This window comes from Drosophila grimshawi, unplaced genomic scaffold (genome assembly GCF_018153295.1).
Source record: "Drosophila grimshawi isolate 15287-2541.00 unplaced genomic scaffold, ASM1815329v1 contig_311, whole genome shotgun sequence".
Classification (NCBI taxonomy): Eukaryota; Metazoa; Arthropoda; class Insecta; order Diptera; family Drosophilidae; genus Drosophila; species Drosophila grimshawi.
The window spans coordinates 23,170,823-23,177,651 of record NW_025063098.1 but is presented as its reverse complement, the minus strand read 5'-3'; positions in this window follow the sequence as shown (position 1 = coordinate 23,177,651).

The window sequence follows — 6,829 nt, the reverse complement described above, 5'->3', positions numbered from 1 at the left end:
CATCAGCATTTGCTATTACGCTATACGCGTGATATTTAAAATGCCAACAAAAGCAGACCCTTTTGGGTTACCCAATCTGAAATCCGTAATCGCGACAGGTGTCAGCTGGAGATGGGGCGATTCCGAGCTGGCCCGATGCGCTTGATTTGGGTGAGGTGGGTAGCCGGTCGTTTGCATTTTATTCAGCCATTTAATTGAAATTCAAACTCTGATTCAGATTCCAGCAGGCGTTGCAATAATTACGTTGTCTATGCATTCAATCGCGCTTTCTAAAATACAGCATGGCTAATTTCAATTAAAATGCTGCCAGCCAAACCATGGTAATTTAATTACAAGTTGTAAATAATTTTGACCAGCAAACGCCATAATAATGCGCATCTAAACAGATAAATTCCACTAACGGTATAGGTATTAAAACAAGAAGAAATTTTAAATCGCACAGTAATCAAGCTATTTAGTCTATTTAATTTTGATTTGCTTTACACTTTTGAATAATTTATAAATATTTTATAAAATGATTTAATTAACATAAGTAGATTAGCAAAGATAAGCTTTGATTTAATATAACAATTAACTAAAAAAAAATCGTATTTAAATTTTTAGACAAGAATTTGAAATGCGACATTAAACTATGAGTTCATAAGTAAATTATCAAAGTTCCTGTTTACGCATTTGGTATTCAAATTTTACGTGAAATCTGATTTATAATTTAATATTGCTGATTTCGTCTGTATAAGTTGGGCCGCCTGTTAAGCTTCACCAAGTTGCCACAAAAAGGAAAGTCTTTGTGGTTGTTAAAAGCAGAACATTCTTTCAGCATTGCCATAAAGTGAATTTGTTAGCAGTTTGGCGCACTTTATGCATTTCGGACTTTTCAGAGTAATGCAGGCTTTTTGGCTCGCATTGGTTACAGTCAACATTTTCGGGGAACGTGGCACATAGCAAAACCTTACACACAATTTGTACAGCTTTGCACCATGGAAAAAAAAAACGAGGTCGAGGAATGCACTATCTATGCCCAGCAGCATTATCCACCCACCCAGAAACCCGTTGCTGTGTTAATTAATTGTGGCTGGCAGCTGGTGCGGCTTTATGCTCGGTAGATTCATAATGGAAACCAATAAATTCGAATCGGTATCTTGACCGCTATCTTTAAGGGAAACAACCAGGTGCGTTGGCGTCAATTAAGTTTCAGCACGTTTCATGCATGTATGCGAAAAGTTTTCGCTCCAAATGAAGCGAGGGTCAAGTCAAATGGCGACAGCCATGGCCATGGCCAACTAAACAAGAAGTCACAAGTTGAAAGGTTGAGTCGAAATCAGGAAGTTCATTAAATAACTTTCTTCTTTCGCACTTTGTTAACGATGTATCAGCCTCTGATAAACACTCGGACGTACACATATTAATCGAACTGAAACATCTTTAAGCCGGTTTTCCTTTCAATTCAATACACTAGCCACAACATTTTGCATTACCCAACGCGTACTTAATTTGAACTTTGATTGCATGTTGTAAACATTTCCCGGAAATATATTCAGTTTTATCATTCATCATAAAAATCTGAATTTTTAATAAAGCTTTGAGCTTAATCCACTGAGCGATTTCAATCCTTTTTATGCTTCCAGTAAATTTAACTTTATTCTCTACTTTTTGATCGTATCTTACAAGTAAGGTTATTTAGTCCTCATCTTTCGGATTAAATCTAAAGTCAATTCTCAATGTGAACATTTAAAGTATTGCAATTATTTACAAATTTCAATTTGCGTTTATTTTACACAAAGCAGACCAAATCGACTAGGTTTTTCTAGTGGTTTGTTGTTTGCCAATGTTGCAAGCGAATTGCTGAAACAAATTATTTGTAAATCTGCTTTCAAGGCAACGAGTCGGATGCCATATAAATTGATGTCTGCATATAGTATTACCCGATCGGCAGATTGGGCTGTGACGACTGTGGCCAAATTGAGTGAGGATTTCGATAGGCAATTGTGTCCGGGGCAATCTAATAGTTTTCCATTTCATGGGATTGCCACTGAATGGGTCCAGGCAGAAGTGCCTGCCAAGGTGGCCAGGCGACTTTTGGACACATTGCCTGCTCAGCCGGAGATTCGAAACGAGCTGCACATAATCGAGGACGAGGCAAACATCAAAATGCTGATTGAAAATCAATTGAATGCAATGACTATGCACTTACTCCCTATCTGCCTTATGAGCGTGTCTAATGCGATCTGCCTTAGCTGCAGCTTGGTTTTATGTTAATGCATTTTGCTGACAACATATTTGAAAAGCAATTTGAACTCATTTCAAGTCCTTTCAGCTGTTGCCACACCCGATGAAAAAGTTCAGATTTAAGCAACGCAAATTACATTTGGCTTGCATTAATTTCGGCATCTTATTAGGATAATTTAACACATAAATTAAATATCAATGAATTCAGTTAAGAAGTGTCGAAAAACCTTTTGTCGAATGTCAGCCATGCTAGGCTCTTGATTTGAAGGGAATCATTTATCCATGCCTCGTTTTAACTCATATGAAGTTTGACATATGTTGCAAGAGCAGCTGAGCAATGCGTTTAATGTTGCTGCTTGTAATTTTGTGTGTTTTACATTGCGGCAACATGCACACATTCAACTTTGTTGTACGCAATAGTTTTGAAATTCGAATTACAGCAAATATGAAAAAAAAAGAGAATTGCTATGCAAATATTTGCACTTCTGCAACTGATGGAGCCACATGCAACTTGCACAGATGTCCCTATGCAAATGTATTCAAAATTAGTTTCCATTTGGAAATATGTATTTTTTATCAAAGTCTTTCCAGAAAAACTAATCCAAACACATCATGCACATGCTGCACAAAGGGCAGCTGGCGCCACTAGGATTGATTGCGCAAAAAAGTTGTTAACATCAAAGAACGAAAATATTAAATTAATTTATATATATTGTACGTAATATTATACATATATTAAACAATGCAGTTGAATGCGATTAGTGAACATGTGCATATTTTATATGACAAGAAACAAAATTCATCCAGATGACACTTTAAAATAAAAACACTGTCTGAAAATAAAATTGTATTATTACTTGCACTCCTCCACTGTGCTGTCATTCATTAATTAGATTATCTTATATTATAATAAAAAGAAACGAAAGACCTTTTACAATTACACAAATCTACACAAATTATTTTGTGAAAAGTAATGAAAAATATTTAGTGAGCAGTGCCGAAGTTTGGCTACCCTTTTGTGTTTCAACACATAATTCCATACAGCTTTTGATTGCAGGGTATTCTTGTTTGGTTCTTTTTCAAATAAAGAATTAATGTAGAATACTTTTCTTGCTGTAGGGTATCAAAACAGAAATGAACAGAACAGCTACACAAGATACTAATTAAGTCATAGGATTTTGTGTTGCCCAAACCAGAGGCGCTTTGTGTTGCAAAATTTTCATGTCGGCTTTGGAAAACATTGCCACAAACCAGTCGTTGTGAAAAGTAAGCAAAGCGGCAACTATGAAAAAGGCCAAAGGCGACGCGACGCGACGCAGGAAACGCAACGCAACTGTTCATAACTGGTGGCAGGTTCCATTTACAGGTCCAAGTTTTGATGTTTGCCCGCGTTGTGCACTGGCCACACACAGCGCTACGTCACATCATCATCACGCCCATCCAACCAACCCATTCAGCCCATAGCCCTCATGCCACTGCCCAGAGCCCAGAGCCCTCAACCCAGGCACCACAGCGCACGGGCCGCAGAGCACACAACGGTTTTTGTTCCGTGTCGCTTTTGTTATGGGCCTCCTTTGGCTTTTGTTTTTGCTTTGTTGTATTGTCGGGGCAGCTAATTAAAAATTGTTTAAGTGTAATATGAAGGCAAATTTCAGCGCTTTTCTGACTGACCCGTCACATAAACAAGTCTGAATATTTTACCTGGACACGCGGCTCCTTGTTTTGTCCCGACTCCGTTTTTTTTTTATTTATTTATTTTTTTTTTTTCACACAATTTTTGGGGAGCATTAAACGCATTAATGTCGACAAAGTACCTTTTATTATTGTGCAGCCGGGCAGCAGCAATGGCCCGGCATCCATAGGGCCATAGATACGAGGTGAACATGCTGATGTATTTTATTTGCCGCCGTGCCTCGCGGCAAATGACCTTGTGTCGCACCAGACAGCCGATTGCGCCGCAATTAGCTGCACAACTTCGCCTTAAGATTAATGGCACTCTCTGGCAAAGTCCTTTAAGTTGTCGCTGCCTTATTGACTATCGCCTCACGGACCCGCCAAACCACCGACCTACCGACCAACCGACCCGTCGGCGGTGTCAATAAAACGTTTGTTTTAAGTGCATAAATAAAAATAATAAATGATGTTGCTAGCCCCGTCAAAAGTTTCTCAGAAAACAGCAAGTAATTAAGCGCATAAAATTTATGACAACTGACAATGGCACATTTTGCACTCAGTCTTTAATGCTGTGTGCCTTGTTTAAGATTAACACTGAAATTCTTGCAGGATAATTGTTGTGTTTAGAAGGGTCATCTGGATAACTGGCACATTTTGTAAAATTGTCAAATATATATAAAAGGTGAGTTTCCCTTTTGAGCATTGAATAAAACCCCGCTGCTGTTCAGCGTTCCTTGTTCAGGAAAACCGAGAATTGTTTGCAGCCGCATTTCCTGTAGCTAATTTGATGCTCGGAGCGCATCCATGTCACATGAATATGCAGTCCGTGTTGGTTGGATTGCTCATTTCCTGCCGCCCATCAAATGTGCCCTCTGGTCCTCAACGGAGGTTCTCAACTGTCGATTGGGTGCACGTGTCGCCCGCGCTGCCCTCGGCTAATTGCCGGACTAATGGCCGGGCGGTAAGCATGAAAATCAAAGCCCTCATCAAGAGATTAAAACTTTAAATGTTTTGCCTATAAGTGGAATGGGTTGACTTGCGATGTTATCGCCATCCAAAAATGATTTTGGCCATTAATTCGATTTTGTTGCGTATTTAATTTCAATTGATTGCTGTTTCAGTGCGAAGCTCATTCGCAAGGAAAATTGAGATGCTTGTGCTGTTGATAATTTTCTATAATTTTCCATTCCGCCTGCACATGAATCGCATTGCAAAGAGCCGTGTGCCGGTGCGGGCATAAATAATTGCCGTTGACAGGTTGATAAATGAGTGTTGAGCAAAGTTAATGAAACTAAAACACGGCACACGAGCTCTGACTGCTCGACTGAGTGACTGCCTGACTGACTGCCTAATATTGTTGTTCTCTTGTTGTGAGGTGCCATTTAAATTAAGATAATGCATCGTGCGGCGACACAGTGCGTATGAGTAACGCAATTTCCGTGCACAGCTCGGAGGGGTAAGTGCGATGGCAACGGGCTAAAAAACACACAGCACAGCTGCTCTCCTCAACGTCTAGCTTTTAACAACAAATTTTCTAGCTAATGCGAATGATAAGCGCCCATAAAATATTCGCAGCCATTAGCGTGTTGCATTTGCGTATTTTTCAACTGGAAATGTCTTATTTTGCTACCCAGCTGAGATCTGCAGAAAAAAAATGAGCAATTGCCAGTTATGCTATTTGCAGGCTTGCAAAGTTCTCAAAAAAAGAAAAAGAAAAGAAAGAAGAGCACACAAAAACTAGTAACTAACGATAAATAAAATAAACTTTATATGCCGTGGTAGACGCAAACTTTATATTGAAGTCCCCCAGACAAACGGAGAAACAAGTGAACATGGCTGGATCTGCTCTTGCTAAAGAATATATATATTCTTTATGAGGTCGGAGATGCTTCCATCTGCCTTTAATATACTTTTGCAGTAACAGGATTATATCCTTCTTAGCCATCTAATGGGTTCATGGTATACAAATACATTATATATTTTATTTCTTAATTTATGGGAATGGTAAGCTCTGCACTCATTCACCCAGTCGCGCCCCATTTTGCAATTGCAGTTGCAGTTCGTCCACAAATCCGATTTCATTATGCAGAACGTGCGGCGAATTAAAATTAGATTTAGCCACAACGACAACTTCAATGCAGGCGTTTGCATTTAGTTGAAAAGGCGAATGTTCCATTAGCGCGGTGCGGCAATGTGCGTGCTGAAATTTCAGAACGGTGGCATACAGCATGAGGTGGCATGTATGCGAGCAATTTACGCATTTGAGAGATTTGCGCATTATCTAAGACGTCAGTTTGCAGAAATCCTATGCGGCGTATGCGCAATATGATGCGCTGCCTTTGCCATTGGATATGTGTGTGTGAGTGTGAGTGTTGGTGTATGTGTGTGTTGGTGTATGTGTGCGTTGGTGTATGTGTATGTTTGTGTGTGTACAAATGATTAGCTTGACACACAGACACACACACATGCAAGCCCAGCCTAGTTGTTGAGGCTGTTAATATAATCAGCGCTTGACAAGCAATCTTCTGTCAGGGATTGACGCTGAGTGTTTTTGTTGTTGTTGTTGCTCTTTCTGCTGCCTGCTCTATCCGGCATTTGTCACTTGACTAAGTGTGTGTGTGTGTGTGTGTGTGTGTGTGTGTCTCTCTTTGGCCGTCACGGCAAATAAGTTGCTGCCTGCTTGTTTGTCAGACGTCGGCCCTTTTCAGATTTATTATGTTGATGTCGCGTTGCTGTGTGTAATTTGAAATTATGCGCGGCAGCAACAGCAGCAGCAGCAACAGCAGCAGCAGCAACGTATGCTTAACATAATCAAATAAGTCCAATAACTCATACGCAGCGTAGAAATTCAACGTTGCAACTCATAAAAACAAACTTTCAGCTGAGTGTGCTGAGTGTGCGCTCAACTTTTCATTATCATAATAATTTC